Genomic DNA, 23,491 nt, shown 5'->3' with positions numbered 1-23,491 from the left:
CGTATCCTGACCATTGGATCACCAGGGACTTGGTATTGATAGCAGGATGGTGAATGTATTGGTGAGAACGACTTGATATACTGTCACAGGAGTAGGTGTTTGTGTACCTAAGGTTACAATGAAATAGGTTCTCCGGAGTTGCGCAGAACTTGGAGGAGAGCAGAAGACGTTGAACCAGACTGGTTATTGGTGAGACTGAGAACCGGGCTGGTTACCGGTAAGACTGAGAACCACACTGTGAACTGGGCTGGGTAACGGTATAACTGGAACGGAACTGTAATCCCGGCTGGTACCGGATATAACTGGAAACACAACTGTATGTAGAACAATGACTGTGGCTGTGACTTTAAGACAAGGCTGAAGAAGAACTGAAGACTGTAGCTGTGACTTTAAGACGAGGCTTAAGAATACTGCGGCTGTGTATTTAAGATGAGACTGAAGAATACTGCGGCTGTGTCTTTAAGATGAGACTGAAGAATACTGGATATAAATAGTAACACAATTGGAATCCAGACTGGGTAGCAAAAGAGCAGAGTTTTACAGGAACTAAGGTAATAGTATTACCTCTTAGGGAGCTCAGCTACTAAGCTCACACTGAGCTGTGTGACACAAGGAACTGGCACCTTCTGTAACACGTCTCTTTACTTATACTTCCTGGTCCTTGGTGATTGGTGAACAGAGTCAGGTGATTCAGAGAGTCTCAGGCTGGCACCGGATTGGATAGCTCATGGTCAGGTGATCAGACCCCGTCACATCAGTACACCAGGTCAGGCTCTGATGTGGAGTGAGGCCTAGCCGGCTGAAAAACACTGAAGCCTAAAGTTATACAAATGAATAGAGGATGCTGACTTTTAGGCCTAAACTCCAGATTGCTGAACACAGTGAAGAATCAAAATGCTGCACACAGCTGATTACCGATTACTTAGAGGAATTCCTACTCAGGTGGCTAATCCCGGGAAGCAAACACAGATTTGCAGTCTTCATGCTGAGCTGAACAGATGCAAGTTACAGGATATGCTGAGGTAAGCCCCAGAAAATGAAAAATACAGTCAGGATCATGATAGTGCTTCTCTCCTCATCAGCGCTGTCAAAGCGATCTGATTGGATCCCTCCCAGCAAACCCCACAGCTGCCATGTCACTGCATACGAGCAGACAGACTCCTGGGTCATAAACACGGCAGTCCAGGCACCGGCGCCCATCGCAAAGGGCAGCTCTTCTTGGTAGAGTTGCTCTTTGCTCTACTAATCGCATATGTTAGTACATATGCGATTAGCGTTGTTGCGATGTGTGGCGGGATGTACCGCTAGAGGTTGTTACATCCCAAGGTCTGTCTTTCTCTGCTTGACACATCTCTCCCTCAGCCCCCATAGGTTTCAATGGGGTGTGATCAGATATGCTATTTATGAAGAGGAGAAACTTTTTATTTTTTTCTCTCCAAAAGTTAACACCATTTATATTAGAGATGAGCGGATCGGATTACACAGATTCCAAGCTGCTGCGAACATTGGAATCTGAGCGCACCTGAGCCGTGGTTCATGTGTTCTTACCAGACTTAGATTCCACATTAAGACCGAATGTCATCTTCCCGGCGTAGGATTCTCATGGGACTTGGATTCCATATAAGGTGCCTTGGCCAGGACTTCAATAGTGACTGCATATATAGGGGCATGCTGTGCTGTACTCTGCTGTTTTAGCTGGCTGTGTGTCCATCCAGACACTCCAGACTAATTGTGGCTGTGCAGTATAGTGACTGTGTATAGGGGCAGGCTGCATGTTTCTATGTGTTATGCTGTACTCTGCTGTATTGGCTGTACTTTATTCAAGTGTGCATTGTTCATGTGCATATATAAGCCCTGTGATCTATGCAGTTCAACCCGAGCTGCAAGTATAAAAATAGAAAAATACAGTGTGTGTGTGTATATATATATATATATATATATATATATACACTGCTAAAAAAAAAAAAGAGAACACTAAAATAACACATCCTAGATCTGAATGAATGAAATATTCTTATTAAATACTTTGTTCTTTACATAGTTGAATGTGCTGACAAAAAAAAAAATCACACATAAATTATCAATAGAAATCAAATTTATTAACCCATGGAGGTCTGGATTTGGAGTCACACTCAAAATTAAAGTGGGAAAACACACTACAGGCTGATCCAACTTTGATGTAATGTCCTTAAAACAAGTCAAAATGAGGCTCAGTAGTGTGTGTGGCCTCCTCGTGCCTGTATGACCTCCCTACAACACCTGGGCATGCTCCTGATGAGGTGGCGGATGGTCTCCTGAGGGATCTCCTCCCAGACCTGGACTAAAGCATCCGCCAACTCCTGGACAGTCTGTGGTGCAACGTGGCGTTGTTGGTTGGAGCGAGACATGATGTCCCAGATGTGCTCAATTGTATTCAGGTCTGGGGAACGAGCGGGCCAGTCCATAGCATCAATGCCTTCGTCTTGCAGGAACTGCTGACACACTCCAGCCACATGAGGTCTAGCATTGTCTTGTATTAGGAGGAACCCAGGGCCAACCGCACCAGCATATGGTCTCACAAGGGGTCTGAGGATCTCATCTCGGTACCTAATGGCAGTCAGGCTACCTCTGGCGAGCACATGGAGGGCTGTGCGGCCCCCCAAAGAAATGCCACCCCACACCATTACTGACCCACTGCCAAACGGTCATGCTGGAGGATGTTGCAGGCAGCAGAACGTTCTCCTTGGCATCTCCAGACTCTGTCACGTCTGTCACATGTGCTCAGTGAGAACCTGCTTTCATCTGTGAAGAGCACAGGGCGCCAATGGCGAATTTGCCAATCTTGGTGTTCTCTGGCAAATGCCAAACGTCCTGCACGGTGATGGGCTGTAAGCTCAACCCCCACCTGTGGACGTCGGGCCCTCATACCACCCTCATGGAGTCTGTTTCAGATCATTTGATTAGACACATGCACATTTGTGGATTGCTGGAGGTCATTTTGCAGGGCTCTGGCAGTGCTCCTCCTGTTCCTCCTTGCACAAAGGCGGAGGTAGCGGTCCTGCTGCTGGGTTGTTGCCCTCCTACGGCCTCCTCCTCGTCTCCTGATGTACTGGCCTGTCTCCTGGTAGCGCCTCCATGCTCTGGACACTACGCTGACAGACACAGCAAACCTTCTTGCCACAGCTCGCATTGATGTGCCATCCTGGATGAGCTGCACTACCTGAGCCACTTGTGTGGGTTGTAGACTCTGTCTCATGCTACCACTAGAGTGAAAGCAGCTTTCAAAAGTGACCAAAACATCAGCCAGAAAGCATAGGAGCTGAGAAGTGGTCTGTGGTCACCACCTGCAGAACAACTCCTTTATTGGGGGTGTCTTGCTAATTGCCTATAATTTCCACCTGTTGTCTATTCCATTTGCACAACAGCATGTGAAATTGATTGTCAATCAATGTTGATTCCTAAGTGGACAATTTGATTTCACAGAAGTTTGATTGACTTGGAGTTACATTGTGTTGTTTAAGTGTTCCCAAGTATTTTTTGAGCAGTGTATATTGTTTTTGTACTGGTTGGTTGGTTGGTGTGCTTTACTCAAGTGCACTTTGTTCACATGCATCTATAGGCCCTGTGATCCATGCAGTTCGAACCGAGCTGCAATTTTAAAACTATAAAAATAAAATATATATAATATATCTATTATTTGAGCACTGGTTGGTTGGTGCGCTTTACTCAAGTGCATTTAGTTCACGTGCATCTATAACCCCTGTGATCCACGCAGTTTGAAATGACCTGCAAGGTTAAAAATAGAAAAATAATATAAATACAGTGCATCCAGTAAGTATTCACAGCGCATCACTTTTTCCACATTTTGTTATGTTACAGCCTTATTTCAAAATTGAATAAATTTATTTTTGTCCTCAAAATTCTAAACACAATACCCCATAAAGACAACGTGAAAAAGTTTTTTTGAGATTTTTGCACATTTATTAAAAATAAAAAAACCTAAGAAATCACATGTACATAAGTATTCACAGCCTTTGCCATGAAGCTCAAAATTGAGCTCAGATGCATCCAGTTTCCACTGATCATCCTTGAGATGTTCCTCCAGCTTAATTGGAGTCCACCTCTGGTAAATTCAGTTGATTGGACGTGATTTGGAAAGGTACACACCTGTCTATATAAGCTCCCACACTTGACAGTGCACGTCTAAGCTCAAACCAAGCATGAAGTCAAAGGAATCGTCTGAAGACCTCTGAGACAGGATTGTCTCAAGGCACAAATGTGGGGAAGTGTACAGAAAAATATCTACTGCTTTGAAGATCCCAATGAGCACAGTGGCCTCTATCATCTGTAAATGGAAGAAGTTTGGAACCACCAGGACTTTTCCTAGAGCTGGCCGGTCGTCTAAACTGAGCAATTGGGGGAGAAGGGCTCTAGTCAGGGAGGTGACCAAGAACCCGATGGTCACTCTGTCAGAGGTACAGTATTCCTCTGTGGAGAGAGGAGAACCTTCCAGAAGGACAACCATCTCTGCAGTAATCCACCAATTAGGCTTGTATGGTAGAGTGGCCAGATGGAAGCCACTCTTAGTAAAAAGCACATGGCAGCCCATCTGGAGTTTGCCAAAATGCACCTGAAGGACTCTCAGACCATGAGAAACAAAACTCTCTGGTCTGATGAGACAAAGATTGAACTCTTTTGCATGAATGCTAGGTGTCATGTTTGGAGGAAACCAGGCACCGCTCAACACCAGGCCACTACCATCCCTACAGTGAAGCATGGTGGTGGCAGCTTTATGCTATGGGGATGTTTTTCAGCAACAGGAACTGGGAGACTAGTCAGGCTAGAGGAAAAGATGAATGCAGCAATGTACAAAGACATCCTGGATGAAAACCTGATCCAGAGCGCTCTTGACCTCAGACTGGGGCAATGGTTCATCTTTCAGCAGGACAACAACCCTAAGTGCACAGCTAAGCTATCAAAGGAGTGGCTTCAGAACAACTATGTGAATGTCCTTGAGTGGCCCAGCCAGAACCAAGACTTGAATCCGAATGAACATCTCAGGAGAGATCTAAAAATGTCTGTGCACCGACGCTTCCCATCCAACCTGAGAGCTTGAGAGATGCTGCAAAGAGGAATGGGCGAAACTGCCCAAAGATAGGTGTGCGAAGCTTGTGGCATCATATTCAAAAAGACTTGAAGCTGTAATTGCTGCCAAAGGTGCATCAACAAAGTATTGAGAAAAAGCTGTGAATACTTATGTTCATGTGATTTCTTAGTTTTTTATTTTTAACAAATTTGCAAACGTCGACATTATGGGGTATTGGGGATGATTCCGAGTTGATCGTAGCCCTACAAAATTTTGCAGGGCTACGACCATGACCATAGACATGCGGGGGGACGCCCAGCACAGGGCTATCCCGTCCCGCATGTCAGTGCCTGCCCCCCCTCCCCGCAGAAGTGCAAAAGCGCCTTTTGCACTTTAGGAGTAGCTCCCGGCCAGCGCAGCTTAAGCATGCTGGCCGGGAGCTACTTGTCGCTCCCCGGCCCGCAGCGGCTGTGTGTGACGTCACACAGCCACCGCGGCCCGCCCCCCGCATGGTCCGGCCACACCTGCGTTGGCCGGTCCGTGTCCACTAAACGGCAGACAAACGCCGCATTCCACCCCCCTGCCCAGCGACCACCTCTGCCATCTGGCATGCGCCGGCGTACTGTGGCACCAGCGCATGCGCAGTTCTGACCCGATCGCACTGCTGCGATAAACTGCAGCGTGTCATCGGGTCAGACTGACCCCTATTGTGTGTAGAATTTTGAGGGAAAAAATGAATTTATTCCATTTTGGAATAAGGCTGTAACATAACAAAATGTGGAAAAAGTTAAGCGCTGTGAATACTTTCCGGATGCACTGTAAATCTATTGTTTTTGTACTGGTTGCTTTGTGTGCTTTATTCAAGTGCACTTTGTTCACGTGCATCTATAGGCCCTGTTCTCTAGGCAGTGATTTGCAACTTGACAAATGGATAACTGTAAGTCCAGCAATGTCATCTACTAAAGCCGATGTTTAAGGGCATAGCGGGTCTAAGCCAGGGCATCTAAAATAAAAAACCCAATATACAGTGTTAAAGAAAAAGACACCTCTTATAAAAGGAAGGTTTGGTGCAGAAAACATAAAATTACCAACATACCATTCACCACACGCAGTTGCAAGGAAAGGCTCAGTGGTGGTTCTGTAACTGTCAGTGAGGCATCTTCTTCTGCCTCTCATGATGCTGCAAGAACTTTTCACTCAGAGTCTAGAAGATTTATCAAAAAAATTAAAACCATTAAGGTAGTAGAACAAACTGTGCGTTCAGAACTGTTAAACATTCCTGACGAACGTTTAGGGATGTCCACATTAGCTATGTGTGAGTCTGATATTTCTCACACTCTCCTCATAGAGAAGCCTCTTTCACCTCCTTCCACCATTTCCTCACCATCTGCACATGTGAATAGCAGTACAAGTAAAGATGGTGATGAGGGCATACTAGAAATTGAGGATTCGTATGTGGAAGTGGAACAGGATAAGGGGGATATGTGTGTACTACTACTATCTGACACTGAGGATGTTGATGATGTTTTTTGTGTAAGTCAGTCACCAGTGGCTGCAGTTCTTGCCTGTGTTAAAAAGAAAGCCATTGTGATGCCAGGGCATAAGACAAAAAAAGGCACCTCTTGGGGGTGGGATTATTTTTACCCTGACAATGTTTCTGTAGGCATATGCTCCATTTGTAAGGCCAAAGATAGTGGAAGTAGGGCCGTTTGCCATCTTAGCACCTCCTCAATGTTACGTCATTTGGGGCGGGTTCATGAAATTTATTTGACATTACAATGTAAATAACACCCTCATTATCAACCTCCTCATTAGTGATCGAAGTTAGTTATTCCAAAAAATTATCCTGTAGAGGCCCAAATAAAGCAAGCACTTCAGCCACAAAAGTGTCACTCCCTGTACATGAAGTGCTGTTTCTTAAACTGTGCATGTCCTTTTCAATATTCAACATTTCCAAGGACAATTCCATATTGCAGCAACTTTCGTTCCTGCCACTGCTGTGTGTCAGTGTTTCATAGATGTGCTATAAACTGCCGTGTGTTTGTGCCGCCGCTCTGTTGCTTAGTAACCAACCAGGTTGTTGCAGCCTTTGCCCAGTAATGGTGAAAACAATATTGTAATTTGTGTGGTGGTCAAAATTAACTGGAAATGACTGGAAATTAATGTTATTTGAGTTAATAATACTCTAGGAGCAAGAAAAAAATCCCAAATTATGTGATTTTAGCTTTTTGTCATGGTTCTCCAAATCTAAAGCCGAACAACGAATCAGAGCCAAATCCAAATCCAGCAAAAATGTTATATGGTGCTTACCAGGAGAGATAAAAAACCCAAAAAACACAATTGTGCAGTCAGATAAAAAATATTAATGAAAAAAGAAAAAAGTAGTGGTTGGGTGAAGCCATTTATTGTCAAACAACTGTGTTTACTCTTTTTAAATCATAATGACAACAGAAACTACCCAAATACCCTGGAAATTTTGGCCTGATAACATGCACACAAGGTGACACAAACGGGTTTGAATGGCTACTAAAGGTAACTATCCTCACCTGTGATCTGTTTGCTTGTAATCAGTGTGTGTATAAAAGGTCAGTGAGTTTACGGACTCCTGAAAGACCCTTGCATCTTTCATCCAGTGCTGCACTGACGTGTCTGGATTCTGAGTCATGGGGAAAGCAAAAGAATTGTCAAAGGATCTGCGGGAAAAGGTAATTGAACTGTATAAAACAGGAAAGGGATATAAAAAGATATCCAAGCAATTGAGAATGCCAATCAGCAGTGTTCAAACTCTAATTAAGAAGTGGAAAATGAGGGATTCTGTGGAAACCAAATCACGGTCAGGTAGACCAACAAAAATTTCAGCCACAACTGCCAGGAAAATTGTTCGGGATGCAAAGAAAAATCCACAAATAACTTCAGCTGAAATACAGGACTCTCTGAAAAAAAGTGGCGTGGTTGTTTCAAGATGCACAATAAGGAGGCATTTGAAGAAAAATGGGCTGCATGGTCAAGTCGCCAGAAGAAAGCCATTACTACGCAAATGCCACAAAGCATCCCGCTTATAATACTCCAAACAGCACAGAGACAAACCTCAAAAGTTCTGGAACAAAGTCATTTGGAGTGATGAGACCAAAATTGAACTTTTTGGCCACAACCATAAACGTTACATTTGGAGAGGAGTCAACAAGGCCTATGATGAAAGGTACACCATTCCTATTGTGAAACACGGAGGTGGATCACTGATGTTTTGGGGATGTGTGAGCTACAAAGGCACTGGAAACTTGGTCAAAATTGATGGCAAGATGAATGCAGCATGTTATCAGAAAATACTGGAGGAAAATTTGCACTCATCAGCCCGGAAGCTGCGCATGGGACGTACTTGGACGTTCCAACATGACAATGATCAAAAACACAAGGCCAAGTTGACCTGTCATTGGCTACAGCAGAATAAAGTGAAGGTTCTGGAGTGGCCATCTCAGTCTCCTGACCTCAATATCATTAAGCCACTCTGGGGAGATCTCAAACGTGCAGTTCATGCAAGACAGCCCAAGAATTTACAGGAACTGGAGGCTTTTTGCCAAGAAGAATGGGCAGCTTTACCATCTGAGAAAATAAAGAGCCTCATCCACAACTACCACAAAAAACTTCAAGCTGTCATTGATGTTAAAGGGGGCAATACACGGTATTAAGAACTGGGGTATGTAAAGTTTTGATCAGGGTCATTTGGGTAGTTTCTGTTGTCATTATGATTTAAAAAGAGTAGACACAGTTGTTTGACAATAATTGGCTTCACCCAACCACTAACCATGAGTGAAAGAAAGGTTTGTGAGTTATCAATCATATTCTTTGACAAATGGACAGAAAAACACAAATTCTGCTAGGGTATGTAAACTTATGAGCACAACTGTGTATATATATATACACACACACACACACACACACACACACACACACACACACACACACACAAACTGTACATATACATACACGAGGACACTCATAATGGGCCTGATTAAGAGGTTGATGCAGCATTATTATTATTATTATTATTATTACACTTTATTTATAAGGCGCCACAAGTGTTTTTCAGCGCCGTGCAGAGGACGGTACACGGAGACAAAACTTAGCATTACAGTAAATAAATAACAAAAATAGAGTACAGGTAATAAAGAGCACCACAATTCTCAAAACATAATACAGCTAAGATGTAAGTAGTGAGGGAGTAGTCATCGTACTACTTGGGGCTGGCGGCCATAGATAGAGATGAGCCTTTACCAGCAGGAGAAAAAGCTGGTAAAGATGGTCGCTGGGTAGGAGAGAGCTGCGAGTTAAATGTGTCGAGAAGAGAGCTTAGATAACAAGAGGAAAGAGGGCCCTGCTCCGAAGGGGTGGTAGTCATGTGACCGCCGGTCGGCTGACCGACAGTCACATGACATCCTCCGTGAGCCCGACGGCTCACTATCCCGATGGTCGGCATGCCGACCAACAGGGACTATTTCCACTCGTGGGTGTCCACGACACCCATAGAGTGGGAATAGAACCCGTGGCGACCGCAGGTCGCCACCGAGCCCGCAGCGTGGCGAGCGCAGCGAGCCCGCAAGGGGCTTGCTGCACTCGCCCCTCCCCGCCTGGATCCCGGCGTCGGTATGCTGCTGGGATCCTGGCGTCGGTAAGGTGACCGGCGGTCAGGAGACCGCCGGTCACCCGTACTACACCCCTCCGAAGAGCTAACAATCTAGTGGGAAGGGGCGACAGACAGATGACATGAGGTGCAGGCAAGCAGGAGGTAGCCTGATGGCAGTATGTATTCAAAGCAGAGATGTTCAAGGCATGAGGCAGGGGGATGGAGGAGCAGCATTAATGTCAGATGCAAGTGCCCAATGTTTTAAGTCTGCGCATGCATCTGAGTTGCACTGTGCATGCGTCCCGATGGTTACCAGTGGCAGATGTAGAACTAATTTGGATGCAGAGAGAGGCAATTTTGGGGGCATTCCTGGGAAGTAACAGGGGGCATGGCTAGTCAGATGTGGGCATGCAGTTGCACTGACATCGGCAGCCATGTTCTGACAGGTATTCTGTACCTCAATAGGGCTGCACTGGTGTCATTGCCTGATCAAAAATAGGATTTTAAATACCTACCGATAAATCCTTTTCTCGTAGTCCATAAGGGATATTGGGGGAAACTTAGGGGGTCATTCCAAGTTGTTCGCTCGCTAGCTGCTTTTAGCAGCATTGCACACGCTAGGCCACCGCCCTCTGGGAGTGTATCTTAGTTTAGCAGAATAGCGAACGAAAGATTAGCAGAATTGCGAATAAATAATTCTTAGCAGTTTCTGAGTAGCTCGAGACTTACTCCTACACTGCGATCAGCTCAGCCCGTTTCGTTCCTGGTTTGACGTCACAAACACGCCCTGCGTTCGGCCAGCCATTCCCTTGTTTCTCCAGACACTCCCGCGTTTTATCCTGGCACGCCTGCGTTTTTCCGCACACTCCCAGAAAACGGTCAGTTTCCACCCAGAAGCACCCACTTCCTGTCAATCACACTCCGATCACTTCAACGATGAAAATTCTTCGTTCGGACGTGAGTAAATCTACTACGTTTTGTGCTAAAATACTTAGCGCATGCGCACTGCATACCATGCGCATTTTTGCCTTAGTCGCTCCTTTGCGAAAATCGGCAACGAGCGAACAACTCGGAATAACCCCCTTAGTACGATGGGTATAGATGGGGTCCAAAGGAGCCAGTGCACTTTAAATTTCTTCAACTGGGTGTGCTGGCTCCTTCCCTCTATGCCCCCTCCCTCAGGCAGTTATAGATAAAAACGTGCCCGAAGGGGAAAGGACATATATGAGAGAAGGAACATGATAACAAAAGGTGGTGAGATTTGCATACCAGTACACGACTAACATACCTGTAGAACAACCAGCACGGCTGGCAACAACAACAACAACAACAGCAACAGCTGAACAGGTAACTATAGAACAAGAACCTGCAGAAAATCCACCGCACTGAGGCGGGCGCCCAATGGCCCTCATTCCGAGTTGTTCACTCGTTCTTTTTCATCGCATCGCAGCGATTTTCCGCAAACTGCGCATGCGCAATGTTCGCACTGCGACTGCACCAAGTAAATTTGCTAAGAAGTTTGGTATTTTACTCACGGCATTACGAGGTTTTTTCTTCGTTCTGGTGATCATTGTGTGATTGACAGGAAGTGGGTGTTTCTGGGCGGAAACTGGCCGTTTTATGGGTGTGTGTGAAAAAACGCTGCCGTTTCTGGGAAAAACGCGGGAGTGTCTGGAGAAACGGGGGGAGTGTCTGGGCGAACGCTGGGTGTGTTTGTGACGTCAAACCAGGAACGAAACTGACTGAACTGATCGCAGTGGCAGAGTAAGTGTCAAACTACTCAGAAACTGCTTAGAAATTTCTATTCGCAATTTTGAGAATCTTTCGTTCGCAATTTTGCTAAGCTAAGATTCACTCCCAGTAGGTGGCGGCTTAGCGTGTGCAATGCTGCTAAAAGCAGCTTGCGAGCGAACAACTCGGAATGAGGGCCAATATCCCTTATGGACTACGAGAAAAGGATTTACCGGTAGGTATTTAAAATCCTATTTTCTCTAGCATCCATAAGGGATATTAGGGGAAACTTAGTATGATGGGGACGTCCCAAAGCATCCAGAACAGGCGGAAACATGCGGAGACTGCTGCAGCACCACCTGCCCAAACTGGGTATCCTCTTTTGCCAGGGTGTCAAACTTGTAAAACTTAACAAAAGTGTTCTTCCCCGACCAGGTAGCAGCTCGTCATAGTTGCAAGGCCGAGACTCCAGGAAGAGCCCACTGATCTTGTAGAGTGGGCCTTCAGTGACTTAAGAACAGGTAAGGCTGTCGACACATAGGCCTGTTGGATAGTGAACCTAATTCAACGAGCAATGGACTGCTTTGAAGCAGGGCAATTCAGGTGAAACACAGAGACAACCTTCAGCAGGAACTATTTCCTCGTAATAAACCAAGTACGGACTTTTACACACTAAGGCCCCCAATTCCGAGACACATCGAGCAGAAGCCAGGGCCAGTAACAACACTGTCTTCCACGTGAGGTACTTGTCTTCTACCATCATCAGAGGTTCAAACCAGGAGGACTGTAGAAATTCCAACACTACATCCAAATCCCAGGGTGCCGTAGGCGGAACAAAAGGAGGTTGTATGTGGAATACCCCTTGCAAGAAGGTCTAAACTTCTGGCAACACTGCCAATTTCTTCTGAAAGAAAATTGAGAGAGCTGAAATCTGGACCTTAAAGGAACCCAGATGTAATCCCTTATCCACACCAGCCTGCAGGAAACGTAAAAAAATGTCCCAAGTGAAACTCTGCAGGTGGATATGTGCGTTCCTCGCACCAAGAGACATATCTCCTCCAGATATGATGATAGTGTTTTGACGTCACAGGTTTCCTGGCCTGTACCATGGTAGCAATAACCTTCTTGGAAAGGCCCTTGTGAGCTAGGATGTTCTGCTCAACCTCCATGCTGTCAAACAAAGTCACCGTAAGTTCGGGTAGATGAATGGTACTTGTTGAAGAAGATCTCTTCTGAGTGGTAGAGGCCAAGGGTCTTCGACGGACATGTCCAGAAGATCCACGTACCACGACCTCTGAGGCCAATCCGGGGCAATCAGAATTGCCTGGACACCTTGATTCCTGATCTGCTTTAGCACCCTTGGGAGCAATGGTATTGGAGGAAACATTGAGACTAGCAGGTACGGCCAAGGTGACGTCAGTGCATCCAGTGCCCTCGCCTGAGGGTCCCTGGTTCGAGAGCAATACCAGGGAAGCTTCTTGTTGAGATGAGAAGCCATCATGTCTATTTGTGGGCAACCTCACCGGTCGATGATCTGCTGGAACACCAGATAGTGGAGTCCACACTTCCTCGGGTGGAGATTGTGACAACTCAGGAAGTCCACCTCCCAGTTGTCCACACCCGGAATGAAGATTGCTGACATGTCTCCTGCATTTATTTCTGCCCAGAGGAGTATATTTGACACCTCTCCCATGCAGGCTCTGCTTTTTGTCCCTCCTTGTCAATTGATTTACGCCACCACTGTGGCGTTGTCCGACTGTACCTGGATTGCATGATCCTTGAGCAGAGGCGAGGCTTGAAGCAGAGCATTGTAGATCACCTGAAGTTACAGAATGTTGATTGGAAGGAGGCTTTCATGGGCTGACCACCTGCCCTGGAACTGCGCCCCTTTGAAGACAGCTCCCCATTCTCTCAGACTCGCATCCGTCGTGAGGAGGGTCCAATCCTGAATCCCAAAACACCGGCCTTCCAGGAGATTGGAGGACTGAAGCCACCACAGGAGGGAAATCCTGGCCTGAGGTGACAGCTGAATCATCCAGTGCATCTGTAGATGTGAGCCGGACCACTTGCTCAGGAGATCCAACTGAAACGTTCTGGCCTCAAACCTCCCATACTGGATCGCCTCGTATGAGGCAACCATTTGCCTAACAATCTTATGCAAAGATGTACGGACACTCGAGTAGGTCGGAGCACCATGCGGACCATCTCCTGAAGTGTTTTTGCCTTGTCCTCTGGTAGAAACACCTTCTGGGCCACAATATCCAGCAACATCCCCAGGCACAGGAGCCTCTGAGTTGGCTCCAGGTGGGACTTCTGGAAGTTGAGGATCCACCCATGGTCTGACAGAAGATGGATGGTGCGTCGATATGGAGCAACAAAAGCTCCCTGGATCTTGCCTTTATCAGAAGATCGTCCAGATAAGGGACCACGTTGACCCCCTAGACCCAGAGGTGAAGCATCATCTCCGCCACCACCTTTGTGAATACCCTCAGGGCTATAGACAGGCCAAAGGGCAGTGCATGGAATTGGAAGTGATCATCCAGCAGGGCAAACCGTCTGATGAGGCGTCCAAATCGGAATATGGAGATAGGCATCCTTGATATCCAAGTATACCATAAATTCCTGTTCTTCCAGGCCTGCAATCACTGCTCGCAGGGATTCCATGTTGAACTTGAACACTCTCAAATAAGGATTCAAGGATTTCAGATTCATCTTCGGCTTTGGCACCACAAACAGGTTTGAGTAAAACCCCTTGCTGCTTTGCGTTAGTGGTACTGGAACAATGACGTGGGACTGGACCAACTTTCAGATAGCCTGTTGCAACGTAACTTGCATATCCTCCAAAGCTAGTAAGTTGGATTTGAAAAATCTCTGGGGGGAGGGGGGAGTACTCTCGATCTCCAGCCTGTAGCACTGAGAAACGGGTGGGCACCGTCATGCTGAGGCCTTAGTGGAAGCAGAACCGGTGGACTGTTCCTGAGAACTGGTGCTTGCAGGTTTTCTGGACTTACCCCTGGTGCCTCTAGCCGCATTGGAGGCACCTCTGGCTTTCGATCAAAATCTGTGAGACCAAAAGGACTGGACAGATGGCCCCGGATAGGAGCGTCTCGCCGGCGGGGCCCCAGAGGGGGGAAATGTGGATTTTCCAGCCGTAACTCTGGAAATCCAGGTATCCAATTCAACCCCAAAAAGCCATTCCCCTGAAAAAGGGAGGGATTCCATACTACATTTGGATTCTGCGTCCGCAATCCACTGATGCAACCACAAGACCCTGCGTGCCGACACTGCCATGGCAGAAGTCCGAGCATTAATGTTCCTCATCTCCTTGAGCGAATCACAGAGGACACGGGTAGTGTCCTGAATGTGTTTCAGGACGGTTATCATAGTAACCAAGGGTATATCTCCCGAGAGGCACCCTGAATTTGAATGGCCCAGGAATGAATGGCATCCAGCAACCCGCAATGACCGGTCTTTGGGATATACCAACTGCTGTGTATATAGACTTTAGTGTAGTCTCTATCTTCCTATCCCCAGGATCCTTCATGGTAAAGGAGCCCAGAGCAGGCAGCACCGCCTTTTTAGACAGGCGAGAGACTGAGACATCCACCCCAGGGCGTTCCTCCCAAACTTTTCTACCTTCAGGAGCAAATGGGAAAGTACGCAAAACATTTTTGGACACTTGGAATCTTTTGTCTGGATTTTTCCAGGCCTGTTTGAATAAGTTATCTAACTCTGTAGAGTCAGGAAAAGTGACATTAGGCTTGTTCTGTACAAGAAAAACCACTACTGTGGCGCAGCGTCCTCTAGGGGGACTTTAAACGTCCCTTATGGCCAAAATGAGGGGTTCAATACCCTGAGCAGAATCGGGATCCCCACTAACGGGATCCAGGTTATCCCCATCCTCTTGTATATCATCATCTGTATCAGATAGTAGAGCAGGTAACCTGCGAGAGAGGGGGGGCTGTGCATCTGCCCTAGCAGCTAAATCTGCAACAGCTTGTTGTAGTAGCTGAATCTTCTGCACATTAGCAGTGAGCTGGGATGACATATCAGACATCATAGTCTTAAGACACCCTAACCAGTGGGGCTCTGGACCCTCTCCCCCAGCCCCTTCACTGATTTGTGAATATTGACTGCATTGTTCACAGGAGACAGAGTCATTAGATAATGGAGAGAATCTGGTGTGACACACACTGCACAGCTTGTGCTTACCCATGTTTCACAGTAAGCACAATAACAGTCACATACAACAGTTATAATGCAAGCCTGCCCTACTGTATGTGAGAGGAGACAGAGAGAGAGAGAGAGAAAGAGGACACCAGTACTACATCCTGAGCTGCACTGCCCCAGTGAGGCTGTCAGCTCCCTAAAATATAGTAAACACTAACAATTTTAGTACTAAATAGGATCAGGATAGTGTACACAAGCGGCTCTCCCCCTTTGCTACACCTTGTACCAGATATCCAGCGTGGCTGAGGAGTCAGGAAGCACTGTGTGTGCTGTATATGGCTGCAATACGCAGAGGAAGGTGCCAATATGCCTCAGGTCCCGCTCTAAGGTAGCTCTGCCCCCTTCAATGGCGCCAGAGTTACATATATATATATTATACTGGCAAAGTCTCCTAGTTAGCTTAAAACATCACACAAGTGCTGGTCAAGCCTTTTGTGCCAGTTCTACATGGGGGATCTTAGCGGGACACCTGTGGTCAGCCACACTTTGAACCAGGGGAACACCTTAGCGGGGTCCCCGGTTTGTTCTCACCACTGATGTCACCTTCAGGCAGCGTTAGGGGTGTGCGGCGTGCATCGGCTGTGACAGCCAAGGCGCAGTGCCCCGCTGAACAACAACCCCTCAGAACGGTGGTCCTGCAGCGGGGAAGCGGCTTTGCACCTCATAAGGCTGGTGAGCGCCCCCTCCCCTAACTTCCATGTTGCAGGCATGCTGTTGCCCAGACAGCATACCGAAAATAAAGAAAGTTTAAATATATATATATATATATATATATATAGTGAAGTAGTTACTAAAACATTAAATAAAAAAAGTGGACACAAACAGCTATGTCCACTACAAAAACAATAATTTACAAATTTGGAAAGATAATGGGGTAAATTTACTAAGGTCCCGATTTTGACCGAGATGCCGTTTTTTCATCAAAGTGTCATCTCGGTAATTTACTAAGCAATAATCACGGCAGTGATGAGGGCATTCGTAATTTTTTGGAAGTCCAACAAAAAAAAATACAAATGAATACACCATCGGTCAAAACGCGGCTGTTTAAGTATGAATCTCGGTAATTTACTAAGAAGTGCAAAGTATAAAAAAAACAAACACTGCCATGAAAAATTACAACTCGTAAAAAAGTGCTAAAAAAAAACAGACCTGCTTTTTTTTTCCGTGATTGGATAGGCATGCACGGATCCATGAGATCCGTGCATGTATATCAGTGGGAAGTGGTGGGAAAGTGATTATTTTCTCAATAAAAATTGCGTGGGGTCCCCCCTCCTAAGCATAACCAGCCTCGGGCTCTTTGAGCCGATCCTGGTTGCAGAAATATGGGGGGAAAATGACAGGGGTTCCCCCATATTTAAGCAACCAGCATCGGGCTCTGCGCCTGGTCCTGGTTCCAAAAATACGGGGGACAAAAAGAGTAGGGGTCCCCCGTATTTTTAAAACCAGCACCGGGCTCCACTAGCTGGACAGATAATGCCACAGCCGGGGGTCACTTTTATATAGTGCCCTGCGGCCGTGGCATCAAATATCCAACTAGTCACCCCTGGCCGGGGTACCCTGGGGGAGTGGGGACCCCTTCAATCAAGGGGTCCCCCCCCCCAGCCACCCAAGGGCCAGGGGTGAAGCTAGAGGCTGTCCCCCCCATCCAATGGTCTGCGGATGGGGGGGCTGATAGCCTTTTGTGATAATGAAAATATATTGTTTTTAGTAGCAGTACTACAAGGCCCAGCAAGCCTCCCCTGCATGCTGGTACTTGGAGAACCACAAGTACCAGCATGCGGCGGAAAAACGGGCCCGCTGGTACCTGTAGTACTATTACTAAAAAAATACCCAAAAAAACACAAGACACACACACCGTGAAAGTAAAGATTTATTACATACATGCACACAAACATACATACATACTTACCTTATGTTCACACGAGGGTCTGTCCTCTTCTCCAGTAGAATCCAAGGGGTACCTGTTGAATAAATTCTACTCACCAGATCCCGGGTCCCAGGGTCCTCGGGGCAACCATTTGTAATCCAGGTACTTGCATAAAATAAGAAAACGGAAAGCCGAGCCACGAACTGAAAGGGGCCCCATGTTTTCACATGGGACTCCTTTCCCCGAATGCCAGAAACCCACTCTAACTTCTGTCTAAGTGGGTTTCTTCAGCCAATCAGGGAGCGCTACGTTGTAGCACCCTCCTGATCGGCTGTGTGCTCCTGTACTGTCTGACAGGCGGCACACGGCAGTGTTACAATGTAGCGCCTATGCGCTCCATTGTAACCAATGGTGGGAACTTTCTGCCCTGCGGTTGACCTAAAGTGACGTCACCGCTGAGCAGAAAGTTCCCACCATTGGTTACAATGGAGCGCATAGGCGCTACATTGTAACACTGCCGTGTGCCGCCTGTCACTCAGTACAGGAGCACACAGCCGATCAGGAGAGTGCTACAACGTGGCGCTCCCTGATTGGCTGAAGAAACCCACTTAGACATCAGTCAGAGTGGGTTTCTGGCATTCGGGGAAAGGAGTCCCATGTGAAAACATGGGGCCCCTTTCAGTTCGTGGCTCGGCTTTCCGTTTTGTTATTTTATTCAAGTACCTGGATTACAAATGGTTGCCCCGAGGACCCTGGGACCCGGGATCTGGTGAGTAGAATTTATTCAACAGGTACCCCTTGGATACTACTGGAGAAGAGGACAGACCCTCGTGTGAACATAAGGTAAGTATGTATGTATGTTTGTGTGCATGAATGTAATAAATCTTTACTTTCACGGTGTGTGTGTCTTGTCATTTTTTGGGTATTTTTTTAGTAGTAGTACTACAGGTACCAGCGGGCCCGTTTTTCCGCCGCATGCTGGTACTTGTGGTTCTCCAAGTACCAGCATGCGGGGGAGGCTTGCTGGGCCTTGTAGTACTGCTACTAAAAACAATATCTTTTCATTATCACAAAAGGCTATCAGCCCCCCCATCCGCAGCCCATTGGATGGGGGGGGGACAGCCTCGGGCTTCACCCCTGGCCCTTGGGTGGCTGGGGGGGGACCCCTTGATTGAAGGGGTCCCCACTCCCCCAGGGTACCCCGGCCAGGGGTGACTAGTTGGATTTTTGATGCCACGGCCGCAGGGCACTATATCAAAGTGACCCCCGGCTGTGGCATTATCTGTCCAGCTAGTGGAGCCCGGTGCTGGTTTTAAAAATACGGGGGACCCCTACTCTTTTTGTCCCCCGTATTTTTGGAACCAGGACCAGGCGCAGAGCCCGATGCTGGTTGCTTAAATATGGGGGAACCCCTGTCAATTTTTTCCCCATATTTCTGCAACCAGGATCGGCTCAAAGAGCCCGAGGCTGGTTATGCTTAGGAGGGGGGACCCCACGCAATATTTTTTTTGGATTTTACAGTGTTTAATTAAAAAAAAAAAAATGAACCCCAGCACGGATCACACAGATCCGGCCGAGATTCATTGTAAAAAAGTCGGCAGTGTTTTGCTAATCACTGCCGTAAAAAAAAAAAAAAAAAAACCACGAGTGACATCGACATCGGAACAAAAGAAAAACCCGAATACGGCAGCTTAGTAAATCCGTCGTAACAAATTCAAAAAGTTGCAGTTTTACACTTTCGATGTCATTCGTGATTGAACTTTGACCTGAAACGGGAAAATACGAATGTTAGTAAATTTACCCCAATGTCCCATACTCGCAGTTCCACAGGATTGTCAGGAACTGCAAGAAACCAGAGGACACAATCCAACAACTATCAACATACACTGACCAATTCAAAGAAAAGGGGTATCCAGCACACATCCTGAAGGAAGCGAATAAGAAGGCCAGTGAATGGAACTACTAAAATACAAGAATAAAAAAGAAAATGAGGACAAAGTGCAATTCATAACAACATACAGTAAATATGAAAACATCATAAGGAAGTCGTTGAGAGATCATTGGGACATACTATTGATGGACCCAATTTTGAAAGATTACCTACCAAATAATCCTCAAGTCATTTTCAGAAAATAAAAAAATCTCAAAGACATTCTGGCACCAAGCATGCTCCAAGATAAAAAAAAAAGACAACAACAACTATGCCCAAATGCACAGGCTGCTATAAATGCGGATGATGCAACATTTGCCGCTATCTACATCCAGGGACAAAAACATTTAATAATACGAAATGAGGTAAATAATACAAAATCAAACAATTTATTAATTGCAATACAACCTCGGTCATCTATGTGATGGAATGCCCCTGCAAACTGAAATATGTAGGCAAAACTAAAAAACCGCTCAAGCTCAGAATACAAGAACATGTCCGGAATATCAAGCATCAAGTATCCACACATGCAATCTACAGACATTTCACAACACATTATAACTCGAACCCAGATGAACTGACATTTAAAGGTATTGGACTAGTAACAATGAAATAAAAAACCTCACTCGATAGAATGGGTGTACCACGCGCTCGATAGAGCTGTTTCACCTGAGCAGCTGTACAAAATTGGATAGTCAATCCAAACTGAGCAAGCAACAAATTGTACTGGATGTACTGATAACAGCGCTAATGACAAATCTATGCAGACAGGTGTAAAGATCAATCAGTAGTTTAATACATTAAAAAATATAAATATTAAAAATACTGCAAATGAAGCAAATGTTATAATACATAAATCAAAATTGATTTAAAAACAGGGCTGACTCTGAGGTATCCAAATTAGGACCTGATTGGGACACAGTTATGATTAAATGTCCAGTGGTTGGTGGGCCTCACTTTTCCTAAGCCGAAGGGACTGTCTTTCCACAAATAGTTACCAATCCTGGTGGTGACAATGGATGAGTACTGTCATGTGATGTCTTGTGCCCAATGGAAATGACTTACTATCAGCCTATTGAATGAATGGCCCGGGGACGTGTGACCGCTGGTCACGTGATCGCGAGCCACAAACTAGGAGCGCCGATCATGTGGTCGCCGGTCGCGTGGTCGCCGGTCGCGTGGTCACCAGTCACATGTTCGCGGTTTAGACCACGATTGCTAGAGATAGAGCATGTGACCGCATTAGCTGAGGTCACTGGAAATGGTTTTATTGGTCAGTGCGGATCTTTACACCTGTCTGCATAGATTTGTCATTAGCGCTGTTATCAGTACATCCAGTACAATTTGTTGTATTGAACTAGTAACCCTGGGAGCAAGAGGAGGAGACCTATCAAACTTGTTATCAAAACGAGAGATGTACTGGATCTTTGAACTGGATATACTCGTCCCAGCTGGCTTTAATGAGAGCTACAAAATAGCACTGTTCCTCTGATCCAAGAAAAAGGTGCTGTTACAGCCCTCACATGTCCATAACATTTTGGTCCTACTATACACATTGAAATTATATATTCTTGCTCACTATTTCATTTCATACTCAAAATTAATGGTCCATCACGGTCCAGAATGTACCATATAATGTTTGTTATTCTCAATGATTGGTATATAATAAAATATATTTGTCCACATACTGCTGTCTGTGTGTATATAATCATTCAGATTACTACAACCAAACTACACTTGCCATGCCAAATCTCGTCCGATCAGATCTTGGAAAATAAGCAGTGTTGGGCCAGGTCAGTACTGAGATGGGAGACCATCTGGGAAGACCTCGTGTTGTAGGACACATATAGGTGACATATAATCACATAGGATACAGTCCACTAATTAGTTTATCCACTAGTAAACATAATACATAACACAATACACTATGCATCTATAGAAATATCATCTTTTTGATATAAATAAATTCGAAATGATTTCATATATTATTACTAACTAAGTAAAACAGTTGGTCCAATGATACAAAAAAATAGTTATTTTTTCTGTTTTTTATATATATGTATATATTGTCTATTGGTGCTTAAATATGGCACACAGTAATGAAACATCATAACATTCCATTAAACTGCTTCTATCTATTTTTCCACTTTATGCTGCTGCGGGAATGAGCCTGGAACTTAACAAGCTTAAAATCACGATCGGACTCTCCCAAAACGGCCGCTGGAACTGTCAAATATCTCCCAAAGACTTAAGACGCCTGTATAACCTACTAGAAAATGGCCGCCGTTACCAAGACTATGAGGATCTTGTAATCAGGAAAGTTTACCGGAAACCCACGACCAGAAGTCGTCATGCACTCCAGATGCATTCCACCTGACCAGAAACGTGGAAGTCATCATTGTCAAGGACTGCACATGCTCCATGCTTAATGAAGCAAGCGCTACTGAAACAGTAAGTCCCATTTTCAGAAGAGTCTTGTTATGTTTAAAGTTATTTAAAATAATAATTTATCACAATCGTCCACCCAGACCTAGTCCCCTAAAGTTTATTAAAACCCACATGCAAGTTTGAGGTTTAATTAATGTTCCCTTACAAATACCCATTGGCAACAGGAAGTGAGGTCGGCTACCTCCTCCTGATTAATGTGGGTAAAAATATCAGCCTGATGGCAGCTTCTCTCTACCCCTTGACAAAGTCTATAGGACGAAATGCGTTGGTGACCCTGACCCTACCTCAATACTGAAAGATAAGCATCTTTTATGATTTTTATTGTATTTTTTATCCACCATTTATTTTTAAAACTTTTCTAAGGTTTCATTGTAAAGTATTTACTTTTTCTCACCAAAAATTGTATTACTTGTTTGTAAAATAAACTATAATAGGATTTAAATACCTACCGGTAAATCCTTTCTCTTAGTCCGTAGAGGATGCTAGGGACGCTTCAAGAACCATGGGGTATAGACGGGATCCGCAGGAGACATAGGCACACTTTAAGACTTTTATTGGGTGTGAACTGGCTCCTCCCTTTATGCCCCTCTCCAGACTCCAGTTTAAGTAACTGTGCCCAGGGAGACGGACATTTCGAGGAAAGAATTTATCGTTAAACCACGGTGAGCATCTTACCAGCTCACACCACAGTATGCCGCAGAACGTGGCATTCAATAGAACACCAGCCGACGGCATGAATAATATGCAGCAATACGCTGACATAAAGCGTAACACAATCTGTGTGTGTAAACACCACCAATAACAGCATAACGCATGCCATAGCATGAACATCATCAGCAACAGGCTGACTGAAACACAACACACCAGGTGTGTAAACATACCCAATAACTGCAGATACAGTACGCACTGGGACGGGCGCCCAGCATCCTCTACGTACTAAGAGAAAAGGATTTACCGGTAGGTATTAAAATCCTATTTTCTCATACGTCCTAGAGGATGCTGGGGATGCTTCAAGAACCATGGGGTTTATACCAAAGCTCTAGAACGGGAGGGAGAGTGCGGACGACTCTGCAGCACCGATTGACCAAACAAGAGGTCCACATCAGCCAGGGTATCAAACTTGTAACTTCGTAAAGGTGTTTGATCCCGGCCAAGTAGCAGCTCAGCAAAGCTGCAATGCCGAGACCCCTCGGCCAGCCACCCAGGATGAGCCCACCTTTCCAGTAGAATGGGCCTTCACCGATTTTGGTAACGGCAATCCTGTTGTAGAATGATCCCGCTGAATCGTATTGCAGACCCAGTGCGCAATAGTCTGCTTGGAAGCAGAAGCCCCAATGGGAGCCCATAGGACAAACAGAGCCTCTGTTTTCCTAATATGAGCCGTTCTGGCGACATAGATTTTTAAAGCTCTGACCACATTGAGAGACTTCGATTCCGCCAAGGTGTCAGTAGTCACTGGCACCACAATAGACTGGTTTCCGTGAAACCACTTTTGGCAGAAATTGCTGACGAGTTCTCAACTCCGCTCTATCAGCATGGAAGATTAAATAGGGCTTTTGTGAGACAAAGCTGCCAATTTAGATACCCGCCTTGCGGATG

At 45.7% G+C, this 23,491-nt stretch overlaps 1 pseudogene; it reads left to right on the top strand.

Annotated features, from left to right (window-relative positions):
• Positions 1-21,162: 21,162 nt before the first annotated feature.
• Positions 21,163-21,286, top strand: LOC134897597 (5S ribosomal RNA; annotated as a pseudogene).
• The last annotated feature ends 2,205 nt before the right edge of the window (positions 21,287-23,491 follow it).

The sequence above is a fragment of the Pseudophryne corroboree genome, chromosome 3 (assembly GCF_028390025.1).
Source record: "Pseudophryne corroboree isolate aPseCor3 chromosome 3, aPseCor3.hap2, whole genome shotgun sequence".
Classification (NCBI taxonomy): Eukaryota; Metazoa; Chordata; class Amphibia; order Anura; family Myobatrachidae; genus Pseudophryne; species Pseudophryne corroboree.
The sequence above is the reverse complement of the archived record's forward strand: the minus strand, read 5'-3'. Positions and strand labels throughout refer to the sequence as shown.